The sequence below is a fragment of the Vigna unguiculata genome, chromosome 11 (assembly GCF_037176805.1).
Source record: "Vigna unguiculata cultivar grain cowpea cultivar isolate G323 ecotype 2 chromosome 11, ASM3717680v1, whole genome shotgun sequence".
Lineage (NCBI taxonomy): Eukaryota > Viridiplantae > Streptophyta > Magnoliopsida > Fabales > Fabaceae > Vigna > Vigna unguiculata.
The window spans coordinates 4,353,571-4,365,617 of NC_140802.1; the positions used below are offsets into that span (position 1 = coordinate 4,353,571).

The 12,047-nt window shown below is 27.8% G+C and overlaps 1 pseudogene across 1 annotated transcript; it reads left to right on the forward strand.

Annotated features, from left to right (window-relative positions):
* Positions 1 to 32: 32 nt before the first annotated feature.
* LOC114169127 (cytosolic sulfotransferase 15 pseudogene) lies at positions 33 to 1,317 on the forward strand (annotated as a pseudogene). The gene has a single exon (XR_014986371.1). The product of XR_014986371.1 is annotated as a cytosolic sulfotransferase 15 pseudogene (transcript).
* The last annotated feature ends 10,730 nt before the right edge of the window (positions 1,318 to 12,047 follow it).

Below are 12,047 nucleotides of genomic sequence, written 5' to 3' on the forward strand. Positions count from 1 at the left end.
ATAATTTCTTCAACTTATTGTATTCCTATAAAAGATATTGATCAACGACCAAATTCTCCATATCCATCACTTCCAATTATCATCACATTCTAGGGTTTTTCCTGTGGAATCTTTTCAGTGACAATGAAAGCAAATGCAGAAGATGAAATAATTCTCTCATCCCTCCCAATAGAGAGGGGTTTTGCATTTCACAGTATGTATCTATTTCAAGAATTTTGGTGTCCATCAACTCTTATAGAAGGGGTAAAGATTTTTCACAAACAGTTTCAAGCAAAAGAGAGTGATATTTTTGTTGCAAGTTTTCCCAAATCAGGCACTACATGGTTGAAAGCCATTACTTTTGCCATTGTCAATCGCCAAAGCTTTTCCTCCATTGACAACCATCCATTGCTTACTTCCAATCCTCATCAACTTATACCATTTATTGAAATTATGTGTCGTGATGATGCCGATTGGCCAAGTACTGAACCAAGAGTTTTTGGAACTCACACTCCACTCCCTTCCTTGCCCAACTCCATCATGGAATGTAATTGTAAGATTATTTATATCTGTAGGAACCCTTTTGACATTTTTGTTTCAGCATGGATTTTCTTTGATAACATTAAGCAAGAGTCTTTGACCCCATTGAAAATTGAGGAAGCTTTTGAAATGTATTGTAATGGGATAATTGAGTTTGGTCCATGGTGGAGTCATATGGTAGGTTATTGGAAGGAGAGCTTAGCCAAACCAGATAAGGTTTTGTTCTTGAAGTATGAAGATCTTAAAGATGATGCCAATTTTCAAGTCAAAAGAATTGCAGAATTTTTGGGTTTTCCTTTCACCCAAGAGGAAGAAAATAATCAAGTGATCGAAAGCATAAGCAAGTTATGTAGCTTTGAGGAGATGAAGAACTTGGAAGTCAATAAATCTGGATTATTATTCCCATCTGTGGAGAACAAGAGCTTTTTTCGGAAAGGAGAAAGCAGAGATTGGGTAAATTATTTTTCTCCTTCCATGACAGAAAAACTGTCACAAATTATGGAAGAAAAATTTGGTGAATCAGGTTTGTCATTTATGATTTAGGATAACGTATTGTTATAAAATTATCATAAGTAACTAAGTGGCTACGGAAAAAAGTATGTACTGTATTGAGTGACAATTATGTGTTGTCACTTTGTTTATCGTTCTTTTCGAAATAAAGAGGTTTTACATGTCGTAAACCCTTGTCACTATTGCTGTTATGTACCTTTCATGTGTTTTGGTTGAATCTTGTATGTGCTCAGGCTTCACCTTTTTTTTAGCATAAAATATTTTATAAGTATATTCAAATTCAAATTATATTGAGAAGAATACAAACAGCAAGGGAGTAAAAACAACTAAATTTTTTATGAGTTTTAATTAGACTAATAAATATTTTCTATTTTATACCAAAAAATGTTAAATTCATGACGTGACTTTACCAAATATATATTTATGGTTATTTTTAAAAATAAACTAACATAAAAATAATCATTTACGTCACCTAATTTACATTAGTAAAAAAGTTCAAATAAAAAAAGTGCAATGACATTTTTATTAATAAGTGAAATATATTTACATCGAACCTTTATTAACAGACATAAACCAGGTATTGTTCAACGTAAATAATCTATTTTATATTCACCAATAATAGGTCCAACGTGAACTTCTTTTAAGATATCACATTCAACTTCTCCTCATTTATGACTTTGCAAAAATATACGGAAAATGTTTTTGCTAGTTGGTTTGTTTTCAGGTGTCCAATGATCAAGGGATTCACATGAATACTCATACTTTTATTTTGGAGATGTCAGGCAATATGGTAAACCATAGAAACATCAAAACAAAAAAAACAAATGTATTTAAATTATTTTGAGAAAAGTAAAAGGTATCTAATACTAGGACGATGTCAACCATCACAGATTACTTATACTTTTATTTTGAATGTATCAAATGACACAAGCAATTACATTCAAAAGAAAAACACATAAATTTTTTTAATTATTATTTTTTAAATTGAATAGACAATATATGCAACAGTACAAGTATCCAAAATTTATTTTAAAATTGAAATGAATTTTATTTGGTTAAAAAGAGTTGAAATTTTAGAATTTAAAACAAATATTTTTATTAAAAAAGTTGCCCATGTGCGACTGTATAACCATCCAAAAGAAAAGTACATAAATTTTTTTAATTAATTAATTTTAAATGAATAGATAGTATGTGCAACAAGTATCCAAAATTTATTTTAAAACATGTGAAATGAATATTATTTGATTAAAAAGAGTTGATATTTTAGAATTCACAAACAAACATTTATAATAAAGAAAACTGATATTTTAATTTAATTTATTTCAAAATATTATTTATTTTGTAATATATTACATGAAAACAACATATTATATATATATATATATATATATATATATATATATATATATATATATATATATATATATATCTACATATTATATATATATATATATATATATATATATATATAATATGTAGACAAAAGGAAAAGGCTCAATCTATTATTCAGATAATAATGTCGTTCCAGCAACGGAGCAACAACCTACGTGTGATTAATGCGAACGAAGATTTGTGTGATTATTTATCAAGATAGCATCTAGTTCATCTCTTTTAAAATAAAATGGAGACATATGGATAATAAAATAGCACTACATGAAACACTTTCATATTTCTGATGTCAAAAAAAAAAAATAGTTGTAGAAGTTTCTTAAACCTAAGGAAAGAAACAAAAGAAAAATTAAACTAACATATTATTACGCATAAACATAAAAAGTAAGTTGAAGAAAAAGCAACGAATCATGCAAGAATTAAAATGCAAGAAACATAAATAACAATGATAAAAATAATCAAGTACCAAGGTTATAACATCAATTTATCAAGAAAATAAATAATATTGGTAATAACAGAAACACAATATTTTTTCTCCTTTCTTAATTTTAATTATTGACGTTATAGAGACGTGGTACAAAATATTTTCTTATCTCTAATTATAAGATAGGTATATTTTCATTTTGTCATGTACATTTAGTTCTAATATTCTTTTTTTTAACGTGGTATTTTTTCAATTTTATTCAATTTTGTCCTTTATTTTTAACTTAGTCTAGATATTTGTAAGGTAGTCTAGATAGGTAACAGTTATAAATATTAATTGTCACGTATCACTTTAGAATTTATTAGTTTTTTTTGTTATGAATTAATGCTCTTCCATTGATTTGATACATTTACTCATATGATCATATAATTTGTATGATTGATACTCACATGATTCATTACTCTTTATATAATATTTTGTAATAACTATTTGATTTATATCTTTTCTGGGTTACCATAATGTATTTATAATTAGGACTCTTCTAATCAATAATAAGACACACAGAAAAGTTACTCCCTATCAGTACGATGCTCCAACCAACTGAGGACTAGTAAAAGTTTTCTCTCTAACGACAACGCTTTGCGTGTCTCAATCCAGGTTCTTTCTAATCCTTTCTCCATTTGCCTTATATTCTTCTTCTTGTGATAAGAATTGTTTGATTTTATCAATTTTCATCTCCGTCTTATTTTTTTTATTTTTATTATGACGGTGATTATTATTATTATTATTATTATTTTATGTGCTAGTTCTAAACACGCCAAATGTTGCTAAATTTGAATTTTTGACCCTTGATATTACAAAGAAGAATTACTTATATTCGATATTAAATGTTGAAATTTAGATGCAATGGGTCTTGGGATACCATTAAAGAAAGAAATAAAGCATGTGAACAACTAATTTGCTACTACGACAACAAGACTATGAAAAGAGATTTCACAAATATTATGAATTGATTTCATGTCTTTGTATGGTTGAACAAAGCAATGAATCTTTTGATGAAAAATCATGAGATCCGCTCCATTCCCAGAAGTGAATGCAGCAATAAATACTATGAATTTATTTCATGCCTTTGTATGGTTGAACAAAGTAGTGAGCTTTTGATAGAAAATCATGAAACATGTCATATTGGTTCTACTCCATTCCCAGAAGTGAATGAAGTAACATTTGATTTATATTTTCATGATCGTGATATTTTGTGAACCTGGTTATAAAGAAAATTTCAAAGACACATTTTGTCACCAGAAGTGGCACAATAATGTGAAAAAGGAAAAAGAAAAATGTAAAAATATTGGCAAATAAGATGAAAGTATATATTATCATTACGATGGTAAATGTCATTTGAGTTGTACTTGTTGTACACCAAAGTATCTTACAAATAATGAGAAGAACATAGAAATACACTTTGCTTATGAAGATGGTGATTTTGATTATGATCATATGATACTACTCAACTTGATAGATATTGGTGATTTCTTTTCTAAACTAGATGGAAGCATTGATCACCTTATTGGTGATGGAAGTGTTAGAAAATAGTTTTATTTTATTTTATATTATATTATTAATTTTAAGACAATGTTTTATATTTAATTCATGTTGCTTTTATATATATATATATATATATATATATATATATATAAGTTTTTATATTTTTATGAATAAAATCCTCTATTTTATTTATTTTTTATTTATTTTTTTCTTCTCCTCTTACAAAGTAATATCTAATATTGATATTTATGTTTATATAAATAATGAATATTGACAATAACACCAATGATGAGGATTTGTGCCTTAATGATAATGCAACAACTCATACAATTCTCAAGAGTAATAAATTTTTCTCTTGTTTGGTAATGCAAAAAGTCAATCTTAGTACTATTTATGGTACTAAAAATATAATTGAAGGCTCCGGAAGAGTTATTGTACCTCTACCAAGAGGTACAAGATTGCATATTAAAAATGCATTTTATTCTCCTAAGTCCAATAGAAACTTATTAAGTTTCAAGGATATTTGTCTAAATGGATATCATATTGAGACAAATAATGAAAGAGATATTGAATATCTTTATATCACTTGAATTGAGTCAAATAAAAAATGTGTATTGGAGAAATTATCAGCCTTCTCTTATGGCTTGTACTACACATATATTAATGCGATTGAGACACATGTCATTGTAAGCCATAAGCATATAAATAAGAATGAATTTCTTGTTTGGCATGATCGATTGGGTCATCCTGGATATATCATGATGCGAAAAATAGCTAAAAACTCATGTGGATATCCACTTAAAATTCAATAATATCTTTAGTCCAATGATTTCTCATGTACTGCATGTTCACAGGGAAAGTTGATAATAAGACCATCACCAGAAAAAATTAGAAATGAGTCAATCTCATTTTTAGAACAAATACAAGGTGATATTTGTGGTCTAATACACCCACCATGTGGATCATTTAGATATTTCATGGTATTAATTGATGTGTCCACTAGATGGTCACATATTTGTTTACTATCAACTCGAAATCAAACATTTGCTAAGTTATTAGCACAATTGATCAAGTTAAAAGCCCACTTCCCAGATTATCCAATTAAGAAAATTTGTCTTCATAATGTTGGTGAATTTACATCTCATGCTTTTAATGAGTATTGTATGTCAATTGGAATGAAGTTGAACATCCAGTAGCACATGTTCATACTCAAAATGGACTTGCAAAATCATTAATAAAACGTCTAAAATTGATTGCAAGACCTTTACTTATGAAAGCTAATCTTCCAATGACTACTTGGGGATATGCAATTTTGCATGCTGCAGTATCAATTCACATCAGTCCAACAAGTTATCACAAATACTCTCATCTGCAGTTGGTTTTTGGTCAACAATCTAATATTTCTCATTTAAGAATTTTTGGGTGTCTTGTATATGTCCCAATTTCCACACCAAAAAGGACTATGATGGGTCCTCAAAGACGTTTGAGAATATATGTTAGATATGATTCTCCATCGATAATAAAATGTCTTGAACCATCAACAAATGACTTATTTACAACTCGATTTGCTGATAGTTATTTTGATGAATAAGTTTTCCAACGTTAGGGGGAGAAAGAAATAAACTAGAAAAGGATATTGGTTGGAATGAAATATCATTATCTCATCTTGATCCTTGTACAAAATAGTGTGAACTAGAAGTTCAACGGATAATTCATTTACAAAAATTGACCAACCAATTATCAGAAGCTTTTACTGACACAAGGGTAACTAAGTCACATATACCCACTGTTAATGCTCCAATCAGAATTGATATTCCTGTTGGACAATCTAATGTAGCAAAATGAATCGCAAACACGCCTGAAGCGTGGTAGGCCTATCAGTTCCAGAGATAAAAATTCTCGAATGAGAAAAAGGGAAAAAAGGCAAGATGGCCTAATCAAGGGGGCAAAAGTCCCAAAAGATTCTTTTGACATAATTAATGATTAGGTTCCAAAAGAACCTCATGTACCTGAAATTGTTGAAAATGATGAGATCTCAATAAATTATGTCATGAATCATATTATATGGAACCGAAATAAAGTCAATATTGACAAGACTTTTGCATATAATGTAGCAAAGGATGTTATAAGTGACAATGAGGATCAAGAACCAATGACAATTGAAAATTGTCGACAAAGAAATGATTGGCCAAAATGGAAAGGTACAATCCAAACAGAATTAGATTCGCTTGCTAAACGAAAGGTTTTTGGACTTGTAGTTCGCACACTTGAGGGTGTAAAACCTATTGGGTACAAATGGGTTTTTTGTACAAAAATGAAATTAGAATGGTGAAATTGTTAGATACAAAGCATGATTAGTTTCTCAGGGTTTTTCACAAAGACTTGGTATTGATTTTGAGGAGACATATTCTCCAGTGTTAGATGCAACAACATTTAGATATTTTATTAGCCTTGTTGTACAAGAAGGTCTGAATTTACACCTCATGGATGTTGTTATAGCCTATTTGTATGGCTTTCTGGAGAATGATATTTATATGAAACTCCCTGAAGGATTTAATTTGCCCAACAAAGCAAATTCTAAAGAGGATTATTCAATAAAATTGAATAAGTCCCTTTATGGATGGAAACAATCAGGATGTATATGGTATAACCGTCTTAGTGAGTACTTGTTAAAGGAATATAAAAATGACCATATTTGTCCTTGTATTTATATGAAAAGATCTGAGAATGAATTTGCCATAATTGTTATTTATGTAGATGACATAAACATAGTTGGAACTCTTAATGAGCTCACAAAGACAATTGATTGTTTAAAGAAAAAAATTGAGATGAAGGATCTTGGAAGGACAAAATTTTGTTTGGGATTACAAATTGAGTATTTAAACAAATGTGTTTTTGTACATCAAGAATCTTATATAATGAAAGTGCTTAAAAAGTTCTATATGGACAAATCACATTCATTATGCACTCCAATGGTGGTGAGGTCATTAGATGTTGATAAAGACCCTTTTAAACCTCAAGAAAAAGATGAATAACTACTTGGTCTTGAATAGAGATGTCAACGGGGCGGATAGGGTACGGGTAGTAGCTCCCTCGTACCCTACCCGCTGGATAAATATTCACCCCGTACACGTACCCATATCCGTCTGGTATCCGTTATGCGGGTACCCACCTATTTTTTTCATATCTACGGGTACCCGCGGGTATTTACAAAATTATTTAAAAAACAAATATTTAATCATAAAATCAAATAAAATACATCAATGTCATAAATTTTAAATAAAGTTCAAACAAATTCAAGTTCATACAAGTTCAAATAATTATAAAAATAAATATAAAATGATGTTCAACATAATGGAAATTCTTTAATTAGTGCTTTGATCAACAAACTCACTTTCTCCTTGATACCTGAAAAATAATCAAATAATAAACCCCAACTGCTACGTGTCAAGTATTCTTATTTTGATTCCATCATTTAACAACAAGCATACCATAAATGTCATTGTCTATATAGGGTTTGATGTATATGTTTAATTTCAAAGAAGGGAAAGAGAAGAATGTCAAGAGGTGTACTTGGAAGAAGACAACGTACCAATACTTGAAGCTGGAAGAATGAAGACAGAAGACAAGATGTGCAACTTAGAAAAAATTAGGTAAGAATGGTTTTTACTAATATATATATATATATATATATATATATATATATATATATAAAGGGTATTTTTGTGAATTAAAGTTTAGCAGGTACGGGTATCCACGGGTATGGATACTATAATACCCGTACCCGCCCCGTTAACATGCGGGTATAAAAAATACCCGTACACGCGAGTAGCGAGTATCCATTTTTAATATCAATTTCCTACCTATTACGGGTTTTATCTACGGATACCCGCGGGTACGAATATTTTTGACATCCCTAGTCCTGAAGTACCATATCTTTGTGCTATAGGAGCACTAATGTATCTTGCTAATTATACTCGATCTGATATAGCATTTGCTGTAAATTTGTTAGCAAGATATAATTTTTCACCTACAAGAAGATATTGAAATGGAGTAAAACAAATACTCTGTTACCTTAAGGGCACTATAAATATGAACTTATTTTACCCAAATGATTCAAAAATAGATCTAATGAGTTATGCAGATGCATGTTATTTATCATATCCTCATAATGGTCGATCACAAATAGGATATTTTTTCACATGTGGTGACACAACGATTTCATGGTGATCTGTGAAACAAACAATAACAACAACATCGTCAAATCATGCAGAAATCTTAGCATTACATGAGGGAAGTCATGAATGTGTTTGGTTAAGGTCTATAATTCAACATGTGCAACAAACTTGTGATTTATCCTCGAAAAAAATGAAACAAACAACCATATATGAAGACAATAGTGCATGCATTGCTCAATTGAAAGAATGAGATATTAAAGGAGACAAAACAAAACATATTCTTCCAAAATTCTTTTTCACTCATGATCTTCAAAAAAATGGTGATGTAGAGATTCAAAAGATTCACTCATGTGAAAATGTAGCACATTTATTTACAAAGTCTTTGCCAAATAGAACTTTTGAGCAATTGGTTCACAAGATTGGACTTCGTCATCTTGATGAGGTAAGTTTACATGAGGGGAAGAAATAGAAGATGTAAAGAACAATATTATATAGAATGATGTACTCTTTTTCTTTCACTAGATTTTTAAACCAAAGGATTTTTCCTAGTAAGGTTTTAACGAGGCACATTCTTTTATCAATGGACACCCAATGGGGAGTGTTATGAATTAATGGTCCTCTATTGATTTGATACAATTATTCATATGATTGATATGATTGATACTCATATGATTCATTACTCTTTATATAATATTTTGTATTAACTATTTGATTTATATCTTTTTTGGGTTACCATGTTGTATGTAGCTATAAATAGGACTCTTCCTAGAAATAAGACACACAAAAAAGTTGCTCCCTATTTTCTCATTATTTATTTTTCCTTCTATTGTCTATTCTTCTCTCTTCTCTCTATTATGCTTTATTTCATAACATTTTAAAATTTATTTTTATTTTTCTTAATTTTTTTTATATTTTAAAAAATGTCAAGGTGTTAGAGTTAGTGTTCTATTTCCAATTTGATCTCTATATTCGTTAATTTTGTTTAATTTAGTCCATTTTTTTAAAAGGAACAATTTTGCCCCTCTCCAAATTAAGATCAAATTTAATTTTTATGTAAATTTTATAATAAGGCTTTTAATAAAATTCACATTTTTATTAAATATTTTTTTGGGGTTACAATTAGTTTAAAATTAATAGTAATGAACTGTGACTATCAGGTGTTACTTTGTTGTTTTTTTAGTTCTTTTTTCTCAATTTTTTTAATCTTTTATAATTTTTAAAAATATGCTCCCTTGTCAACCCAACAACATGTCACATATTAGAGTCAATGTTTTGTATTTAATTTGGTTCTTAAATTTGTTATTTTTATTCAATTTAGTCCTATTTTTTAAAAAATTGAGAAATTTTGCTCCTTTCCAAATTGAGATTAAATTTAATTTTTATGTAAATGTTATAATGATGTTTTTATTCAAATTCACATTTTTATTAAATATTTGTTGTTTTGAGTTACAATTAGTTTAAAATTAGAACGAGAATATTAAGGATAAGAATTAATATCATTAATCTAAAATTTCATGAGGTTAAAAATTACATCATCACTTAAAATTTTAGAACAATGATATTAGTCCCAAAATTAAAATTTTCATTCCAATTTTAAACTACTCCTAAATAATATTTAATAAAAATATGAATTTTAATAAAAATATCATTATAATATAACAAATAAATTTGACCTCAATTTGATTTGGAAAAGTACAAAATTGATTCATTTAAAAAAAATATGACTAAATTAATAGTTTTCGATAACTAACCGATTTATTTATTTATTCTAAAATAGCACAAACTATTTTAGTGGCCGATTTCAATTGTTTGATACTAAAATGATTTATTTTTTGTGATATGTAATAACTTTCTAGGGTCAAGTATGTTTTTAGTCCCTGAACTTTGATCTAAAATTGAAATTCGTCCATGTTCCAAATTTCAATACATTTTGTCCTTAAATTTTAAAAATAAATGAATATAGTCTTTTTAATCCAACTATGTTAACTTTTTTTAAGTGTCGAACGCATTTTCTAACAGATACTGAACCGAGAATGTGTCTAGGGATGGCAACGGGGCGGGGCAGGGACGGGTTTCACTATCCCATACCCATCCCCGCATAAAAAATTCATCCCCATCCCCATACCCAAACCCAACGGATATCAAACTTTTTTCCCATCCCCATCCCCACCGGGTAACGGGTATAATCTCGTACCCATACCCGTACCCATGTTCTAACTACTTCAATATTAATTTTTATAAAAGAAAAAAAAATTACGGTAAAGAAAACATAATATTATGAAATATTTAATATTAGGAGGATTTTCTTCGATGCCAAATACATTAAAATAAATTATAATTGTTTATATTTTATATTAGAATACCAAATAAAATTTCATGTGAACCAAAACATTTATTAAATTTGCAAACTACAACATTAATGAACTTAGTTGATAAAATTAAAAAATATTTCAAAAAAGTATAAAAGGAAAACAAATATTCAAATTAAAATATATTTTAAATGTTTGTTTACTTCAATTTTTTAAATTCTAATGAATCTCTTTTTTATACACTAATAAAAGTTATAATATATCACTTGATCAAAATGACACAAAGAACAAATATTCAAATTAAAATATATTTTAAATATTTGTTTACTTCAATTTTTTAAATTATAATGAATCTCTTTTTTATACACTAATAAAAAGTTATAATACATCACTTGATCAAAATAACACAAAAAACAAATAATAAACATAATAATAAAATTTTGACATAGATTTTGTATCTTTTGAACTTCAATATATGTTGCATAGTGACAAAAAAATATTCATAGAAATTACATTAAATTTTTATATTGTAGTAAATAAAAGTTATTTATACAATTAAAGTAAAAAAAATTACAGTATGATTAATAGTGAGTTATAAAATAACAAATAATTAGATAGAATATATCGAAATATTTTATTCTACATGATGAAAATAAACAATAAATAAAAATATTAAAAAACTAACAAATGTGTGTTTTAGAAATAATTTGAGAGACTATCGAAAGAAATCGCACAAAGGAAATCAAATGTATAATTAAGGTATGATAAAATGAAAAAAACCTTAGAGAACTAATTATTAAATTATGTTTGAAGTGGTTAAAAATAAATAGAAATATCATTAGTGACCAAAAAATTTATCATTAAATTACAAATAAATTAGTAATTAAATTGGTCACTAAATCAAGTACCGATTCGATCATTGAATCAGTCACTAATTTAGACAATAAATCAACTACTACCACCAATGACGAAAAATAGTGACTGATATGGGTTATTGACTAAATCAGTCACCATTTCATTTTTTCTTGTAGTGAATTATCATATACTATTCCTAAATATCATTATATATATATATATATATATATATATATATATATATATATATATATATATATATATATATATATAATTTTAACCACTTCAAACAGAATTTAAAGTGAAACAATTACATTA